This window comes from Silene latifolia, chromosome 7 (genome assembly GCF_048544455.1).
Source record: "Silene latifolia isolate original U9 population chromosome 7, ASM4854445v1, whole genome shotgun sequence".
Taxonomy (NCBI): Eukaryota; Viridiplantae; Streptophyta; class Magnoliopsida; order Caryophyllales; family Caryophyllaceae; genus Silene; species Silene latifolia.
Window position 1 is genome coordinate 47,383,381 of NC_133532.1, and position 21,492 is coordinate 47,404,872.

General features: G+C 38.1%; 1 non-coding gene across 1 annotated transcript; it reads left to right on the forward strand.

The window, feature by feature from the left end:
* Positions 1-14,386: 14,386 nt before the first annotated feature.
* LOC141593230 (small nucleolar RNA R71) lies at positions 14,387-14,493 on the forward strand. The gene has a single exon (XR_012521332.1). It is a non-coding gene; the product is annotated as a small nucleolar RNA R71 (small nucleolar RNA).
* The last annotated feature ends 6,999 nt before the right edge of the window (positions 14,494-21,492 follow it).

The following is a 21,492-nucleotide window of genomic DNA, read 5'->3' on the forward strand; positions in this document are numbered from 1 at the left end:
TATCCATATTAGAAATCCTGAAGTTAGATATCCAATATCCAAACCAAATGTTTTAGATATCCAATGTTCGGGTATCCAAAGTAATCGGATCGGATGCGGATATCCATCGGATACCCATACTTTGGAATTTACTTTAAATTTAAGTTTGAAACACGATTATATTCACAGTCTTACATGATGATTTTCTTTAGTATTCTTACTCCAATGTTCTCGACATAAAATTTAAGTACCACTTAGATATTTTTCTAATATTTAAAACATTAATTAAGTTATTCTATCAAATAAAATATTATTTTCTCGAAATTATACTAGAAAACTATAGTTTCGGATCGGATCGGATATCCAAATATTTTAATTATAATATCCATATCCAAACCAAAACCAAAAATTTCTGATCAGATATGCAAACCAAACTTAACTTTCGGATCAGATATCCAAAAATTCGGATCGGATATCGAATCGGTTTGGATAATCGGATTTTTTGCTCAGTCCTACTCCCCACACTTATTTATTTACATATTATTGATGCAAATAAATATGTGGAGGATATTCGAAAAGTAAATACATTTTTTTGAAATTTTTCAATTTTTTCAATTTTTTGTGATTTTCAAATAGGTATGCAATGCATGATCTATTCTATATGCGGAATTGAAATATGATGCAACTATACTATGTGAATGCAAAGAGAGCTAATTTAGATTAACTCCTATTCAGATCATGTCACTAAATGCAAAATGCGGTAAAAACTTAATTAAAGAGAAGGAGAAAATATATACAATGCAGTGGTTTTTAAGTAACTCCACCAAACCTCTTCATTCAAAGACTTCGTTCAACCGGGGTCAATATCCCGAGATCCCACCAACCTTCCACCATTTTCACTACCAACAAAATAAGAGCCTTTCACCCTTGTCATCACATTATGTAACCTACACATGGCATGTTGAACCTCTTGCCATTTTCGGTCCATGTGACACCCTCATTTATTGCGGAAAAATAAACACGTAATTCTAGAATAAAACTGCATGGATATGTTTGTAATAGGTTCATTTGGGTAAAAACCTGTAATTTTTAAAAACATGAACCTGTTATAAAGATATCCAAATTGGAAGGTGTCAAACATACAAGGTCTAACTAGAAGTTTCACAACATAACCATCACTAAAGTCGCGAATAGCAAATTATACAACCAAATGTAAAGAGGGAGACATATGTCCCTAAAATGTATGTGACATAAAAAGTGTTTAAGGGTCACAATAAAATAAAGCCAATCTAGGTCCCAAGGTTACTTTGCTCGCTAGCTCGTCCATGTACCCCATATATGCATCACCTACCTGTCATTCGCATTTTATACAAATACGAAAGCCCAAAATGCCAGGGGGAGTAACTCCGAGTTCTCCCAGCCACGAAATGTCATAATTAATATAACATGTAAACATAAGAATATGAATACGAATAACACATAGCCTTAGCATATAGATGCTAGACAGTCGTGCTTATCATGTGAACAACAATACAACAACACATAGTCCTAGCATGTGAATACTAGACCAACTCAAGCTACACTATCATGTGAGTCAAATAACACACGGGAATCCAAACTCTATCAACCATAGCCGGCTTGCATCTCACCTTCTATGATTCATAGAATCATCAAACAAGAAAGGGCAATATATCTAGAGACAGGCATAAGTTCCTAGTACAGTCAATAGTCACTTTGTAACTCGAGTCTATACCACGAGGTAGGGAAGCTAGTATTTTGGCTCAGAGGTTAATATGAATAAAACATGGCCAAAACACCTAGTATCTTGGCTCAGAGGTTACATTTAAAACATGGCCAAGATACGACTCAACCCTAATCCTAGACTCACAGGACCTAGAGAAATGCGGATAAAACCACCGCACCCAAGACTCATGATAAAACCACATGAGTACCCTAAGGAGTCCACCAAAGGGTTGGCTAGTACTTAAGCTGACCATCTCCTCACAAAATAGGCAAAAGGTCATGCCCCGACTTGGATATAAACCCACCAAGTCAGGAACACAAAGGCTATTAAGCAGTGAACATACACTCGTCAAAGACTATAATGGCCTATCTATGATGAAGGCCAAAATACTCACCTAGGACCTAAATAAAACCAATCTAGGTCCCAGCTTGAATACTTTAGCCCACACCACACAAGACAAGTAAGACACCCAATTAACCATAAGAGGGGCAAAGAGTCCAAACTTGCACACTCAAATGATCATACACACCCTAGCATATGAAAGGTTACGCAAGAGCATATTCAAATTGACAATCCAACAATATCTCCAATATCGCAATAATCCAAATTCCATCTAACCGTTAATCTCATAATTCATGAGAACAAGCTAAAATGGCAACAAGGCAAGAAGACTCAAGTATAAGGCAACCAATTCATCCAACAACCAACATGTGAAATGATAATCACAAATATTAAGGCATCAACATAAAACATCCAAAAACAACCAATCTCACCTCAAAGATAAACCCTCGACCCGAGTCCCGCGACGGGTCATCGGTCAAATCGAGGCTGACCGGTTTAAACCTAGTTTAACCAAACTCGTTCGGTCAATCTCCGCCCACTCAGTCTTGGCCTACTTTGGCCCAAATCACAAATTTTATCGCAATATTATTCTCATGCTATTTCCAATTTCTATCATGTGAAAAACGAAAGTAAAACATTATCAATCACCTAAACACTTATCAAACAACAAACACAACATCAACTACTAATGTGACATTAATTCGTCGAGTAACTCGGAATAGTTACCTTACGCTAGCAAAGAGACAAGTAATAACTTGAGAAAGCTTCTAAAACCCAAAATTACTCTTCATCTTCAACCACATATGAGTCACCTAAAATAATTAAGTGAAAGGACGATATTAACGAATTATCGTTATATAAAATATGAGACGGAAATTAATTTAATTATATTTTAAATAAACCAAACTAGCATTAAAACAATTTATAGACACGGCTCAAAAGTTATTATGACAACCTCAAACTCGGCCTAACCACTAACTACACATGGCCTCAAACTCGTGACTTAGCTAGGCCACTGCCTAGGCCACGGCCAGGCCACTGCTAAGCTACGGCCAGGCCACTGCCCGGTCTCATAACCCGCCACCACACAGCTCATAACTAGCTCATAACTAGACTGCAAGAGACCACCCATGACGACTACCCACGGCTGCCAAACAGCCGTGAAACCATTCCACAATCCGTGATGAAAACATGGTCTAAGTGTCCAGATTTGCGTTCTCAAAACCCGCCCCAAGCACTCATCCTTACGACCCAACTCAGTCCCAAACATGTTCAGTGAATCGTCTCAACCTCGCCGCTCTTACGCCCAAAAACATCCGAAAGGCACCATTTTATCCATCCCAAACTGCCCCAAAACAATCCATACATGTCAGCATACACCGTCTTAAATATACCACTTACTAACTAGCATCCCAAATGATCCCTAGAGGTCAGTATACACCGTCTCAATCATCTCCACATATCAATATACACCGTCTCAACTATACAACTGACTAATTAACATCCATAATGATCCCTATATATAATTATACACCGTCTCAATTATAAAACAGACTAACTTGACATTCAAATAAACATATTTTACAAGTAATATCGAGTAATCTATAATTGTTACCTTTTTCCGATTGAACTAATCATTTATGACTAACAAATCTTCTACAAGACCGTCTATCTTAGCATCTACAACCGTCTTATAATAAATAAAGCTGAAAGTATAAATTGGGTTTGTAAAAATACATGACGAAAATGAATGTTACTTACATCGGAATGACGAGAACGACGAAAGGAGCGCTATGGAACAAAAATAGTAGAAAACGGATGAGAAACGGAGGGATGGAATTAATGTTTGGAACAAAAATTGAAAACGTGAAAAAGAAAGAACAATCCGAGGGATGAAGAAGAGAGAAACAGTGAAAGAATGAAAGAATGAGTGACGAGCTTGCTTGCACGCTATATATTATACGTACGTTTCTTCGTTGTTAAGAAACTTCGATAGTTATTAAAACCGTTTCGAGTTAAATTTAATCGGTTTAAGAAAGAGTCTCATAAATGAAACGGAATCAATAATAAATAAGTTTAAAGAATGAAAAATAAAATAAACTCAGATAGTTAACGGAAATAATAAGAAATCGGCTTGAAACGGAATTATTAGCGATTTTTACGAAACTAACGGATATTAATAAAAATTGCTAATTTAGTGAAATAAGCTCAAAATAGCTAATTGGACGGTTTTGTTCCCAAAATCCATCTCGGGTTCACTTAAAACAACTTTCATAAGGACTCGTAAAAAAACGGAAATTATTAAATAAATAAACTCGAACTAACTTCAATAACGTCGAACTAACTTTAAATAAACTTATTAATGATTATTAAAATTAACGTATCGAATTATGATGAAATTAATTAATTAGCTAAGCATATATATATAAATCGTTAAATGATGTAATTAAATTCAAAATAGCAATTAAAAGAATTTTATCCAACTTAATAAAATACGGGGTGTTACAATCACCCCATCTTTTAAAAAGTTTCGTCCTCGAAACTTGAAAGTATAAATGAAAGGTGATAAAAATAAAACTGGAATTGGAATCGGTAACCAAAACATTTTAAAGGTTATTTATCGTAAGAATCAAAATTCTTTCAAGAGCTTCAACTAAAATTTTCCCGAAAATGAACTGGACTCTCATCGAGAGGAACGGAAGTGTTCTCGTTACGTATTCAAGAACATCACATTCCAAATCAAAGATAAGGTCAAAAAGCAAATTATTTGTATAAATCGAAAATCAAAATACTTTCAGAAACATTAATGAAAAGTTTTCAAAAGTATAAGTCTCATTCATGGAACGAAATTGCTCTTGTCGTGCACACAAGAACGCTAACTTTCCAAGTCAAAGACAACAAAAATCATTCGCCGACAAGCGTAGAACAAGTTATTAAACGTTTCTAATAACGAGTTCTAACATCCGATCAACGTTAAAATCAAAAGAAAAGGAAATCCATTCAAATTTTCTTTTGTAAAAGCCAAAATGGAAATAAAGGTTTCACCTTTAAACTCAAAGGGGAATCAAATTCCTGAAAATATAATATTAAACTTTGACAAAGGCATCATAATTAGATCAAAGTGAATAGAAATTGGATAAAATTTACAAAAATCTCAGGTTTAGCAACTCAAAACCATGATAAAGAAGTCTATACTCAAAGAGCAATTAGAGAATCAAATCGAATTTTCATTTTCCAAATCTTTACAAGTAGGGAAAATTTTGTAATAGTAACATAAAATTTTGGGTTATTCTACGTAGTAACCCTGTGTTTTTCTGAATTCTAGCTGGTAACCCTTCGTTTTTCAACTACCCACATGGTAACCCTGAACTTATGAAAAAAGATTCTCCATGACCCTCAACTTTTATTCCATTAAAAAAACTCCGTTAGTTTGAATGTTTATCGAGACTTGGGCTTGTCTTTTACACTTCAAATGCTTAAATGACCAAGTAACTATGGTTTTCTCAACTCAATTAAAATAAATAAACCACGAATTTTGCTAACAAATAATTATATTATAGGTGTGTTAAGAGTATAATTCATAACATTTTTATTATCATTCTTATTATTATCATCATTTTTATTGCTTAACAAAGAATATTAAAGTAGTAAATATATTGAAACACATCTTACTTTTGTTTTTGTTATAAATTATATTAGATTATAATTGATATTATATTATTTTTATTTTTATAAAAAAACAAAGGTAAGATGTGGATCGGTATTTTTACTACTTTAATATTCTTTGTTAAACAATAAAAATGATGATAATAATAATAATAATAATAATAATAATAATAATGATAATAAAAAGATTATGAATTATACTCTTAAGTCTTACCACACCTAGAATATAATTATTTGTTAGGAAAATTTGGGGTATATTTATTTAATTGAGTTGGGAAGACCATAGTTAGTTGGCCATTTAAGCATTTGAACTCTAAAAAACAAGCCCAGGTCCCAATAAACATGCAAACTAACGGAGTTTTTTAACGGAATAAAAGTTGGGGGTCACGGAGAACTTTTTTTGATAAGTTCAGGGTTACCATGTGGGTGGTTGAAAAATGAAGGGTTACCAGCTAGAATTCAAAAAAACACAGGATTACCGCGTAGAATAACCCTAAAATTTTTAACAACAAACCAAAAATGGTAGCTTGAAATATTTAGAAATTGTGCGAAATGAAAAGTAAGTTAGACATCATAGATACAAGTATGCTAAGAGGGTTCAAATTTAACCAACAAAAGAGGTATGATGAACTTCCTAGGGATAAGAATTGAAGTCAAATTTACAAGGATGTCAAGGATAGAGTTTCACAAGATACAAGTGTCAAACTTAAAGGAGGAGCAAGATGAAGCGAGGAAATGAGGTATGAACGGTAACGCTTATGATCAAGGAGAAAGGAAAATTAGACAACAAGGAAACGCCAGATACTCAAATCTTAAACAACAATGTCATCACTCCACTAAGGAAACAAAGGGTAATAACCAGGTCAGGAAATGATAGGAAATTTAAAAAGGGATATATGAACATGTCAAGATGTGAGACTAAAAGAGTCGAATCATAAAGATAACTAGTTACCAACCAGAAGAGATATCGAAATTAGGAAGGTATTCAAGACAAGGAAATAACGAGTAAACTTTTATACTTAAGAATCAAATCCAACCAATGTATGAACGAAAGGGAGGAAAACGATTATTGGTACGAAAGAGGATTTTTAAGGCTTAATCCATACGCTTCCTAAAACTTAAGGTTCTCTCTAACAAGGTCACGCCTATTAGGGTATTGTACCTTCATGACAAAACGACCAAATCCCAAACAAGGGTCAAGGTAAAATAAACGCTCGCTTAAGGGGTGATAGACCGGTTAGATACTTCTTCCACCTATCTTATCACATATTAGGATTTCCCCTAAAGCAAATCTACCACTCAAGTATAAAAGTATCTCTGTATCTCAAGAACTCGACACAACCTCAATGTTTTAAAAACCAAAGAATAAATTGACAAAGACTTCTCAACAAAGTTCTCAAGAAACAACTAACACCAAATCACATTCCCAATCTATACGGGATTGTTAACATCTAAAAATGGGTTTTCTTCCAAATTCATATTCTAAACTTATCTCATGTTTACTCCTAAGGTGACGACGCTCAACCTACTAAGCTTTCAAATCCCAAACATAAACAACAAAGCCAAGTTCTATAACTTTAATTACATAGGCAACTCATTCCTAACACAAAGAATCCACCAAACGATTATACTCACTTTGTCAAGGAACTAGGTATAAGAATCACTAAGTATGTCTCATCACATTACCTAAGTCTTTCTAACATCACATTCTCTCAAAACCAGGGTTAAGGGTCAGACACAAACAATCTCCTCAAAAGTCGAATTTTCCAACCAAGGTCACCATTCCTCACAAGAAAAAGTACTATCTAATGGCGTTAAGGGAGGATAAGCAAAGAACAAAGGACAAGTTAGGAGTACAAGCGTAGCTTTTAAAGTAAAACAGAAGGGAGTTTAGAAGGAGGATAAGCACCAAGAGATTAAGAATAAGGCGAGATACAAAAAGAACGAGAAACATCTTCAAGGAAGTAGAAGCATTCTTCAAAGGTTGAACAAATCTTCAATCCTCAGCAATAGGCACTAAATCTTGATCTTCGTAAAATATAAGTGTCCTTTCAATGGAACGGAGATACTCTTGGCGATCACTCAAGAACATCAATATTCCAATTCAAAGACATAAAAATACATTTTTACACCAACAAATGATAAAACTAATTATCAGACGTCTCCAATAACAAGTTTTAACACTAATTGACGTTAAAACCAGTGAAAAACATTAAAATATTTTCAAAGCCTTTAGTTCAAATTTTTTTTTATAATAAGGGTAATAACTCCATTAGCTATAGATAAGCTCACGGTCATTGATCCAAGAACGCAACAATTATTAAATGACAATCAACAAACAGGTTAGTACCTAACAAAGAGCAAACACAAAGAGACTACAACATAAGGTCCTAAGTCTACCCATCTTACCCATCTCTCAAGTTTATTATTTTAAGGTCAAGTTATTTATATTCAGGTGCACAAACGTGCGTCGGGAGCAAATATGCTCTGATACCAACTGTGACACCCTCATTTATTGCGGAAAAATAAACACGTAATTCTAGAATAAAACTGCATGGATATGTTTGTAATAGGTTCATTTGGGTAAAAACCTGTAATTTTTAAAACCTGAACCTGTTATAAAGATATCCAAATTGGAAGGTGTCAAACATACAAGGTCTAACTAGAAGTTTCACAACATAACCATCGCTAAAGTCGTGAATAGCAAATTATACAACCAAATGTAAAGAGGGAGACATATGTCCCTAAAATGTATGTGACATAAAAAGTGTTTAAGGGTCACAATAAAATAAAGCCAATCTAGGTCCCAAGGTTACTTTGCTCGCTAGCTCGTCCATGTACCCCATATATGCATCACCTACCTGTCATTCACATTTTATACAAATACGAAAGCCACGGCCAAAGGGGGAGTAACTCCGAGTTCTCCCAACCACGAAATGTCATAATTAATATAACATGTAAACATAAGAATATGAATACGAATAACACATAGCCTTAGCATATAGATGCTAGACAGTCGTGCTTATCATGTGAACAACAATACAACAACACATAGTCCTAGCATGTGAATACTAGACCAACTCAAGCTACACTATCATGTGAGTCAAATAACACACGGGAATCCACACTCTATCAACCATAGCCGGCTTGCATCTCACCTTCTATGATTCATAGAATCATCAAACAAGAAAGGGCAATATATCTAGAGACAGGCATAAGTTCCTAGTACAGTCAATAGTCACTTTGTAACTCGAGTCTATACCACGAGGTAGGGAAGCTAGTATTTTGGCTCAGAGGTTAATATGAATAAAACATGGCCAAAACACCTAGTATCTTGGCTCAGAGGTTACATTTAAAACATGGCCAAGATATGACTCAACCCTAATCCTAGACTGCGCAGACCTAGAGAAATGCGGATAAAACCACCGCACCCAAGACTCATGATAAAACCACATGAGTACCCTAAGGAGTCCACCAAAGGGTTGGCTAGTACTTAAGCTGACCATCTCCTCACAAAATAGGCAAAAAGGTCATGCCCCAGCTTGGATATAAACCCACCAAGCCAGGAACACAAAGGCTATTAAGCTGTGAACATACACTCGTCAAAGACTATAATGGCCTATCTATGATGAAGGCCGAAATACTCACCTAGGACCTAAATAAAACCAATCTAGGTCCCAGCTTGAATACTTTAGCCCACACCACACAAGACAAGTAAGACACCCAATTAACCATAAGAGGGGCAAAGAGTCCAAACTTGCACACTCAAATGATCATACACACCCTAGCATATGAAAGGTTACGCAAGAGCATATTCAGCTGACAATCCAACAATATCTCCAATATCAGTAATAATCCAAATTCCAGCTAACCGTTAATCTCATAATTCATGAGAACAAGCTAAAATGGCAACAAGGCAAGAAGACTCAAGTATAAGGCAACCAATTCATCCAACAACCAACATGTGAAATGATAATCACAAATATTAAGGCATCAACATAAAACATCCAAAAATAACCAATCTCACCTCAAAGACAAACCCTCGACCCGAGTCCCGCGACGGGTCATCGGTCAAATCGAGGCTGACCGGTTTAAACCTAGTTTGACCAAACTCGTTCGGTCAATCTGCCCACTTTCGAGTCTCTTGGCCTACTTTGGCCCAAATCACAAATTTTATCGCAATATTATTCTCATGCTATTTCCAATTTCTATCATGTGAAAAACGAAAGTAAAACATTATCAATCACCTAAACACTTATCAAACAACAAACACAACATCAACTACTAATGTGACATTAATTCGTCGAGTAACTCGGAATAGTTACCTTACGCTAGCAAAGAGACAAGTAATAACTTGAGAAAGCTTCTAAAACCCAAAATTACTCTTCATCTTCAACCACATATGAGTCACCTAAAATAATTATGTGAAAGGACGATATTAACGAATTATCGTTATATAAAATATGAGACGGAAATTAATTTAATTATATTTTAAATAAACCAAACTAGCGTCAAAACAATTTATACACACGGCTCAAAAGTTATTATGACAACCTCAAACTCGGCCTAACCACTAACTACACATGGCCTCAAACTCGTGACTTAGCTAGGCCACTGCCTAGGCCACGGCCAGGCCATCGCTAAGCTACTGAAACCAAAGCCACGCCTTGTCTCATAACCCGCCACCACACAGCTCATAACTAGCTCATAACTAGACTGCAAGAGACCACCCATGACGACTACCCACGGCTGCCAAACAGTCGTGAAACCATTCCACAATCCGTGATGAAAACATGGTCTAAGAGTCCAGATTTGCGTTCTCAAAACCCGCCCCAAGCACTCATCCTTACGACCCAACTCGGTCCCAAACATGTTCGGTGAATCGTCTCAACCTCGGGCCGCTCTTACGCCCCAAAAACAATCCCGAAAGGCACCATTTTATCCATCCCAAACTCGCCCCAAAATAATCCATACATGTCAAAGATACACCGTCTTAAATATACCACTTACTAACTAGCATCCCAAATGATCCCTAGAGGTCAGTATACACCGTCTCAATCATCTCCACATATCAGTATACACCGTCTCAACTATACAACTGACTAATTAACATCCATAATGATCCCTATATATAATTATACACCGTCTCAATTATAAAACAGACTAACCAGCATTCGAAATAAACATATTTTACAAGTAATATCGAGTAATCTATAATTGTTACCTTTTTCCGATTGAACTAATCATTTATGACTAACAAATCTTCTACAAGACCGTCTATCTTAGCATCTACAACCGTCTTATAATAAATAAAGCTGAAAGTATAAATTGGGTTTGTAAAAATACATGACGAAAATGAATGTTACTTACATCGGAATGACGAGAACGACGAAAGGAGCGCTATGGAACAAAAATAGTAGAAAACGGATGAGAAACGGAGGGATGGAATTAATGTTTGGAACAAAAATTGAAAACGTGAAAAAGAAAGAACAATCCAGAGGGACGAAGAAGAGAAACAGGCGTGAAAGAATGAAAGAATGAGTGACGAGCTTGCTTGCCTGCTATATATTATACGTACGTTTCTTCGTTGTTAAGAAACTTCGATAGTTATTAAAACTGTTTCGAGTTAAATTTAACCGGTTTAAGAAAGAGTCTCATAAATGAAATGGAATCAATAATAAATAAGTTTAAAGAATGAAAAATAAAATAAACTCAGATAGTTAACGGAAATAATAAGAAATCGGCTTGAAACGGAATTATTAGCGATTTTTACGAAACTAACGGATATGAATAAAAATTGCTAATTTAGTGAAATAAGCTCAAAATAGCTAATTGGACGGTTTTGTTCCCAAAATCCATCTCGGGTTCACTTAAAACAACTTTCATAAGGACTCGTAAAGAAACGGAAATTATTAAATAAATAAACTCGAACTAACTTCAATAAACTCGAACTAACTTTAAATAAACTTATTAATGATTATTAAAATTTACGTATCGAATTATGATGAAATTAATTAATTAGCTAAGCATATATATATAAATCGTTAAATGATGTAATTAAATTCAAAATAGCAATTAAAAGAATTTTATCCAACTTAATAAAATACGGGGTGTTACAGTCCACCTCTTCCTCAAGCTTCTTCTTGTCTTTGTCAACACTAGGGTCACATACCCTCTTTCCTTCCTATCTCTTCCTCCATCTTTTTGGTTTCTTCTTTTCAATATCGGTTTTGTTTTTGGAGGGGCATTGGTGCTAGAATCGAACTCGGGTGGGAGGACATTGAGGTGATCCTCTCCAACCTCAAGCTTCAACTCCTTTTGACTTTTTTCATCTTCTATCATCAACACTTCATCTTCCCTTTTTTCATGACCCTCCAAATTAATTGGGCCATTATCTAAGAGAAGAGCTTCAATGTCTTCCAAGCTCGTATCAAAACTATGAACATCATAGTTCTTCTCACTGCGCCTTAATTCCCCAAGTATGGCGAGTTCGAATTTTCATTGACCTCTATTTCCCAAGTCTTTCCCTCTTCCCCACACTTGTCTTTAGCATTCACTTCTTCTTCATGGAACTTAGCCGGGGACTCATTATCAAATTTTGGCTCACAAGCAATTAAGAGTTCCATGTCCTCATCTTCATTCTCATGGAGTTCTAATGTTTCCACGTCAAACATATTTTGACCCACGGTTTTCTTTGAAGCATGTGGTAGCTTGAATTCAACTTTTTCCTTCCCGACTTTGAATGACAATCGTCCCTCTTTGACATCTATGACGGCTCCTCCCGTGGCCAAGAATGGCCTACCAAGAATGATATGAGAGCGTCTTCCCATAGGGATGTCCAACACAACAAAATTGGTAGGAATTGAAAGCTTGCCAATTTAAACCATGATATCCTTGAGAATCCCAATTGGAGATTTGATTGTCCCGTCGGCAAGTTTGATTGTAATAGAAGTGCGGGCCAGGCTTGTAACATTCAACCTCTTCACAAGGGCAAGTGGTATGACACTCACACTTGCCCCTAAGTCACACAAAGCATTATCCACCTTTTGGTCACCAACGGTACACGGAACTGAGAAACTCTCCGGGTCATCAAGTTTGATGGGGATTTATTTAGATTTGAGCACATTGAACTCCTCACTTGAGGAATCAAGCTCATGGCCACCAATGTCCACTCGTCTAGAAATGACTTCTTCAAGGAATTCAGAGTAATGAGGTATCTCCACCAAAGGTGGATTGGAGGTCTCCATTTTCATTACCAAGTCCATAAACTTGTCATACCTTGAAGTATCATTGGCCCCTTCTTGCTTGGCCAAAGAGTGTTCTTCCACTATGATCATCTCTTCTTTTTCCAGGTTCCTCTCAACTTCTACCCTCACATTTGGTGCTTCCACAATTTTCTCAAGCACAAATTCTTTATTCATAGTGGTTGGTGTAGTCATAACCATCTCTCCCTTATCCGGGTCGACTTTAACATCCAAGCTTGTACCATGAATTGTCATTATTTGCTCAAGCATATAGCCTCCCATGCTCTCTTTTTCGGGCTCATGATCAACTTCTTGGAATGTTTCCATAGCCATGGAAAAGGGAGTAGTGTACGATAACTCATCTTGACTTGGCAAACCATATGACTCTTCTCTTTCCTCTTCAACTCCCACCATGATAGCATTAACTTACTTTTCCTTCATAGGGTCCCTTGGATTCTGCCCTTGTCTTAAAAATCCACCCGGTGGTCTTTGAAGATTTATGAGAGTTTGAGAAGCCACTTTAACTTCAAGATTATTGATTTATTATTGGGTATTACTTGCCAAATCCCCTATCAACTTCACCAAGTTGTCATATTTAGCATCTCCCATGGTATTACTTGCTTGGGGTGGTGGCTCTTGGTTGAAAGGTTGGTTGGAAATTGGAAGAGGAAAGCCATATCCTTGATCTCTAAAGTTGGAAGTTTGGTTGTTCCCTTGGTAACCTTGGTTAAATCCGTGATTTTGCCCTTGGTTGTACCTTTGGTTATTGTTGTATCCTTGATTGAACCCTTGACCAAACCCTTGGTTGGCTTGGTTTCCTTGGTAAAAGTTTTTGATTACCTTGGTTCCCTTGGTTACCCCCATAAAATTGGTATGATTGAGATTGGTTGGCAATGTTTTGGTTGGATCCTTGGTTGTTGTTGTTGAATGAGGGCTTGGGTGGACGGTTAGAGAAGTTTAAATGCTTGGAAAGCATTCACCTCTTGCACATTGTTCTCATCAAAATTGTTATAATGGTTATTTGCACACACTTCATAAGTGTGACCCATCCCTCCACATGACTCACATGTTGATCTTTACGTCACTTCCTCCATGAATGGTCCATGAGAATTGGTAGCTTGGCTTACTTGGTTTACTTGATTTTTTTACTCAACTCATCAAATTTCTTGTTGAGCATATCAAGCCTAGCATTAGTCTCCACATTCACTAAAAATTCGGAAGGGTGCTTACTTCTTTTCAAGATATTCCCTCTTGTGCCATAGTTTGCCTCGGAGTCTACCATTTTCTTGATTAGAGTCGTGCCCTCTTCATCACCCAAATGATCGAATCCCTTCCTGTGGAGGCATTCACCATTTCTTTTGTTCTTGTAAATAGAGCTTGGAAAAATGTTTGAGTGATATACCAAGGCGGTATTCCATGGTGAGGACAACTAGCAATCAAGTCTTAGTACATATCCCATGCTTCTCCCAAGGACTCTCCATCCTCTTGTTGGAATGTATGGATCTCATTTTGGACCATGGCGGTCTTCGATGACGGGTAGTACTTGGCTAGGAATGCCTTGGCTAAATGATGCTTGCATTTTATATAGTCGTTTTCAGCCTTATTTGCATGCATTTCTATGCGATTCCCGCAGTTTTAGGCTACGAAATACCCTGAATAGTCTACTTTGGTTCGTTTGGCTTTAATTACAGGAATGGACCTAAAAGAAGCAGAATGGAGCCCTTTACTGTCCCTTTAGCTCGCATTTAGGATATGGAAGAATTGGAGCGAGAATACTACTGTCTCGGGATACGTGAAGTCATCTTGGAAAGCTGAGATCATACGTCATATGGCTGATTCAGTGGCATACCCATTAATCGAGAGCTTTTGCTGACTTGTCTGCTCGATCGAGATCTTTTGAATGGTGAACAGTCCTCGATCGAATCCCTGCTGTATTTGATCGAGAGGTGGCAAATTGGTGTACCTCGATCGAGTAGATTAAGTACTCGATCGAGAGGTTTTTGCTGGGAGATGTTTGATCGAGTAGTTTGGATGTGCTCGATCGAACACTTTGCTATCTGATGCGGGATTTTCTTGCGTGAACCTATTTATTTTGATATTTTAAGTTACGTGTTTAGGGAATCAAATATCTTTCCTATATAAAGGAAAGACATAATTAGGTTTAGGTGATCTCATCTTTTACCCTTAATCACTCAGTTTTTCTGTCATTAATTTTGAATCTCGTTCGACATTGCTTCTATATTTCCGGATCTCAACTTTTATAATTTCCCTTCTCCTTTTATTCAAGTATTATTTCTCTTTTGCACACTTTAATTCTTGTCTTTAATTTCTGTTATTTATTAGTATTGTTATTAAGTTCATGCAATTTCTCCTTATTCATCTTAATATCATGTTTAGCATAGTTTATTCAATTGTTTTTATTTTATTTATCCTCGTGCGTAGCTAATTCCTCTATTGCTAGGATTAGAGGAGCCATGATAGTAAAACAATGACGCGATAATTAGCTTAGGAGGTTTTTAATGTGAGAATTTTTTTATAGCAATATAATAGTAATTATTAGGTTGAATGCATGCAACTGAATTAACTAAACTGGTTAAATTCAGACCTAGATCGGAAGATTAGAATGAACAGACCTGTTATGAACAATAGACTACCCTAATTAGAGTGGAAGCTATTTAGGAAGAATCTAGGGCGGATAGCGGACCGGAAGGACCTTTCCACTACCCTTCTCACATCAGACCGCCTGACCTTACCTTTAGCTGATTTGTGTAGTATCATGGTGAACCGACATCCTGGCATCTTTCTCTCTATTTGATCTCAATCCTTTTCACTCTTGCTATTTTAATTGTTATTTCTTTTATTGTTTTTATTTTAGTTCATTAGTTTAGTTCAAACAAATCAAACCCCCTATTTTGTGACCATAGACAGACTGAATAACAAGTAGATAGTGACCACCTCCCTGTGGATACGATACCCGACTTACCTCTGTTGTATAAGTTTAGGCCAGTTAGGTTTATTTTTGATAAGGTTGCGACAGCCGTGTCAAATTATGGCGCCGTTGCCGGGGACGCAACTAGTTTATTTACTTGCTTTATTTTTGTCTGTCTTTAGCCTTAAGGAATTTATTCCTTGAGGCAATTCTTATCTTTTCTTCTAGTTTTGTTCTGATAGGTCCTACAGGTCTTACTTAGACAGGATTTTTGGAGAAAAGCGTCAAAGGGAAGGCTTGAATACCTTTGATTTTTCTACCAAGATGTCTAACTTCTCCAGAATTATAGCACAATTTGAAGCTCTTAATGCCAGATTTGACAAGCTGGAGAGTAGGCAATCTTGGGGTGGTCCACCTCAGTTCCATACTATGGCACAAAAGGTGGCCTACTGTGAGATATATGGTGCTGCGGGGCATAATTGTAATACCCGCCCTTTTAGAGACCCTTTGACCAGCGTTGACTGACCTTGGGAGCGGAAATAGTCTTAGAAGTGCGTGCCAAAAATATCTTGGGTTACGTGTTAAGGGTGGTACTCGATAGAGTAGAGGCTACTCGATCGAGTAGCTAGGTTACTCGATCGAGTAGGGGCCACTCGATAGAGTATGTTGGGTACTCGATCGAGTATCGAGTTTTCAGCGAGGGTTTTTAATCGCGTTTTGTTAAATCCGCAATTCATTTCCGCCACTTTCCTCCTACCCTTTGGTCGCCTCTTTCCCTTCCCTTCACCACAAAACCTCCATGGAAACCCTTTGAAGGTCCTTGTGCCGTAGGAGAGCGTAGCTTGAGTCGGGTAGCGGTCTTTTTCCGGGTTTCTCCTTATAGGTATGTCATAATCATCATCCGTATCCTCATCTTTATAGTTAAGGTTTGCTTGGTAGTAATAGATGTTGTGTTGTGGCTATAGGCGTTGCTTGATTGCTAGATATGTCATGTGTTGGCATGGATTGGTTGCAGTTGCTTAAAGGTAGGTTCGCCTACTTAGTTTCTGTGGATAGTCTAGTGTGTCGATTATCGTATCATTATTGTTGTGTTGTGGTGGCGTTGTGTGGCAGCGTATAGGCTGTAGTTAGTTAATACATACAGGTTGTTGGTTGTTGCGTCGCAGCTGTCTGTGTATTGTTTGTCTCTGGTTCGCGAGGCGCGTCCTCGGCTGAGTGGGGTCACTTGCGGGAGTGGCTTCACGCCCTAGTTTCGCCCTTCGTGGAACCCGCCACGGAAGGGGATGTGCACATTAATGGACAGGGTTATCGCTCGTATGATGAGCGGAGATTTGGTGGGTACGGCTGCGATCCCCCACTGGCAGGGTTGGTCCAGTGGACAGTCGGTGACAGAGGTTGATTGGATTATTGTGATTGTGTGTGAGACTGTTAGCGTTGTGTCGTGTTGATAGCTATGTTATTGTTGTCGTATCTTATCTCGGTACTGACTTTGTGTGGTTGTTTTGTTTGTTATGTGTCTGCCGTGATCCCTTATGGTGAGCAGTCGGTCTTAGCAGGTGTTGATGTTGTTGATAGCTGGAGTCCGGGCAGGGATGAGTCCTCACGAGATTTGTTAGCATTAGAGTGTAGCTTTGAGTTGTATCTTTATATCGTTTGTTGGTTTAAATCACTTGTAATATAACATAATAGTTCTCTCATCGACATTTTATTATTACTATCCTCGGGCAACCAAGACGGTAACGCCCTTATATGCTAAGGAAGGCCTAGTTAAGGCTCCTCTTAATATGGGGGTGTTACAAAGTGGTATCAGAGCGACGATTTTGGAACCTGTAACAAATAAAAAAAATAATGAACATAGTGAGTCTAATAAAATAAACCTGGTGTATGTGTAATGGGAGCCCCAGCTGATGCTAGGTTTTGGGTGAGTAGGCGCCCTCATTTCAAAATCTTGGCCCCATGATACTTAAGCCAGTCACATGGTACGGGAATGTGGAGTCTGTGTGTATATGTGTGACGTGTATGCTAATTGTGTCGGAGCTACTTGTAGTTGAGTCTTGGTTAGAGTTAATAAGGATGTGATAGCTGTATTTGGGCCGTGCTTAGTGAAGTTTTGGCATGATTAGTGAGCTTGTATGATGATTTTGAGATACGTGACAAAAGTCTATTCGATAGAAATGCGTGGGAATGTGAATGGGTGTGCTATAATAGAAGGATGAACATGCTGGTGTTTGTTGTAAGTTGATGGTGACAGTAGTCATGTACGAGTTTATAAACCCTACCGTGAGTACGATGATGATAGTTATAGAATTGTTGAGTTATGATTTGAAACATAGCATATAGTAATGCGTTTATGCCTTGTTTATTGGTTGAAATTTTTCCGCTGCGTAATAATTGACTTGTGTAAGATGATTTGCTTATGATTGAATGTAGAACATGATAGATTAATTTGTTATGAGCATATGCAATCATATGTTATATGAAAGAATGAATTAATGTTAATTATATGCTTCAAGTAGGAGTGAACACGAGTTTGGTAGTAATATGTAAGGTACGTTTAAGTGTAATATGATGACGTGATTATGTTTATGAATGATTCGGTAGCAGGTAAACCGAGTTGGGTAATTTGTGTAGCGTAATGTGACATACACCTTATTAGTTGAGGCGATACGTTATGCGTGAGTAATGATTGTAATACATGAACGAGTGTGATAATTAGTGCCGAATTCCGAACTTAGTTTGGAATCGACACGTGATGTTGTTTTGTAGGAATCTTCAAGTTACCTCGTATTTTGACCGAGTACATAACTATACTTGACCGAGTGCGAGTGCTTACTAGACCGAGTAGACCTCACTCGATCTAGTTAGGAAGCTATGACGTCGGAATGTGGAAACATTTCTGCAGATACTCGACGAAATAGCGCCTACTCGATCGAGTAGGGTGGTACTCGATCGAGTACCCTAGACACTCGATCGAGTAGGTTACTGTACAGTGAATCTTACGGGTTTCTTAAAACCCCTATTCTTTCTATTCTTCTCATTCTTCTTCTATATTTCGAAAACCTAAGCCTAATTTCCTCTCAAAACCTTTCCTCATTTTGTGTTGGTGGTGATTCTTGGGGTTGATTTCTTTGTTTAATTTCGTTTCTTTACTTTGCTACTTAATCAAGGTATGCTTTCTTCCTAATTCACATAATTTATTGAGTTGGATATGTTAGAATAATTATATAACCTGAAATTATCGACTCATATGGATAGATTGTTGCTTTTAATTGTTGAAATATGATTCACATGCCCTCTTTCTTTGATTGTTGGTGATTAATTGCTGTAAAATAGGCTATAAATTATCAATATTGAAACCGAAATTTCTAGGGTTACAAAATTGAAATTGATTTTTGATTGTTTTACATTGATTAGATGATGGAATTAAGTATTATACATTGTTTATATCATGTTGAAGGATGGATTTTGATGATTTTCACCTTAAAAAGTTGCCTTAAAACTCCGTCTTAAAAGTGCCTCAAGTGGAAATTCGTTTGCTATATCTGAAATTTGGTGTTGTATATGACTGCTTAAGTAAAGGTTGAATTTCAATATGATAATAGTGATGATGAATGATGAAGAATATGTCAAAATTGTTACAGCTGTAGAGACCGTCTGAAAAGTTTAATTAAGTTGTTGTTCCTAATATTGAAGGTTGATGATGATATGTTCTAAATTACCTTTCCATGAGCTTGTTCAAATGCTTCACATGTTGTTAAGTGTGTGTATAGGGTAACATGAGAATCATGCTAGGATGTTAGAGTTTGTTGAGCATGTGTATTCACCATGATAAATTTTTCGCAATTGTGGTTTATGAGTTGCTGTAAACTGAGTTTATATATCAAATCTGGGAAACTGCTGGTGAATGTGTGTACCTAGCTGAGTATTCAAAGTTAATGGCATGAATTCTGTGCTTCACATATCGAACTTGTTGGTGAATTTGTGTACCTAGCTGAGTATGTAAAGTCCAAATTACATGAAGTATATGCTTTACGTGTTTATGCAAGTTGCTTAAGTCATATGCTGAAACAGATGCCGAGACCGAACGTAGGAACCCGTCAAAGTAAACGGGGGAGGGTTACTCAACCTGAGATTGGGGAAGGGAGTGGACCCGTGGTACCCGCAGTTCCGGAGTACCCTTCTGTTGTTTTTGTCGATTTCAAACAGAGAGAGCGTTTTGTAGTTTTACAAAAACGCAAAATGAGACCGACGAGGTGTATAGACACTACATTGTTGGAGGATTTGGAGATAGAGACGGATGTCCGTCACATTTTTTAGACTTTGGGGCTTATTGGGTTGTATAGGCTGAGGAAACACTGTTATCCTTTTCTTACCTTGGAGTTTATTAGCTCCTTTAGCTATGACCCAGCTGCCCAGACCGTTGAGTTTAGGTTGATGAACACCGCTTTTGTTGACTATGGATCTGCTTTGCCTCACCTTGGGTTGGCCAAGCCTCCCAAGGATTCTATCACCGATATTCCCGCTGAGTACGATGTCCGCCGCCTAATGCCTTGTCCGACGAAAGCGCTCCTACCTCAAGTAACATGTTAATTAATGACGTTCAGCATGTTACCTTGAGGGTCTTTCTCCGTTCTCTTTCGAACCTCCTTTATGATAGACCGGATATCAGTAAACTGAATAATCATGAGGTGTTGCTTCTGATGTCTTACCTCAACCCAGAGCGGACCAGGAAAGTGGTCTTTAATGCTCCTTCCATGGTTTGTGCTGCCCTTGCCTTGATGGCTACTGCCTCTTCCCGGTACTTGATTTGTGGCGTTATCGCCACTCGGTTAGCTGAAAAGCTAACCTCTTTTGAGGCTTCTTCGGAGTATGTGCCTCTAGCTACCCCAGTGCCCACTATGGACCATGACTACTATCTCGACCTGAAATGGTTGAGGACTTTGGTTGACGGTAGCTTAGCTTGGAGGGTATGGGGCATGAGTTGGATGAAGATTCCAGCTCCTGAGCACCTCCCACCGATGGAGCCCTTACAGCCGGCGGTAGTGACTGTGGACTCTGATGATGAGGAGGGGGAGGAGGATGTTGATAGACCCCGCCAGCTACAGACCTACCTCATCGACGACACGATTCTCGAGGTGATGCCAGAGCCGAAGAAGGACGAGAATGCGGCGGTTGTGGTGGTGGAGAGACCTAGGTTGGAGAGAGGACCCCGTCGAGTGAGGGAGAGGACCTCGGAGACTAGGCCACGGCCGGTAGCACCACAGCAGCAGCATCCTTTTCCGTGCTACCCTTACCTCGACACCCCGGAGACGCGATCCAGCTACTTGGCGGAGAGAGTGTCATCTACTTTGACACTCAGGAACATGCACGAGATGGCGTACACTCAGGGGATAGGGACCGAGGGACCGCATCCGGTTTGGTGGAGTGGAGTTGGGGACTACACAAGGGTTTTCCACTCCTACGGGGTGGATCGGTCGACGTGGGGGACAACTCGGTCCTTTGCCTACGGTGGCTTGACCCCATGGTACGTGAGTCCGGGAGCCGGAGCAGGAGTAGATGTGGGGATTGGGTCATCGGGAGCGGGTACT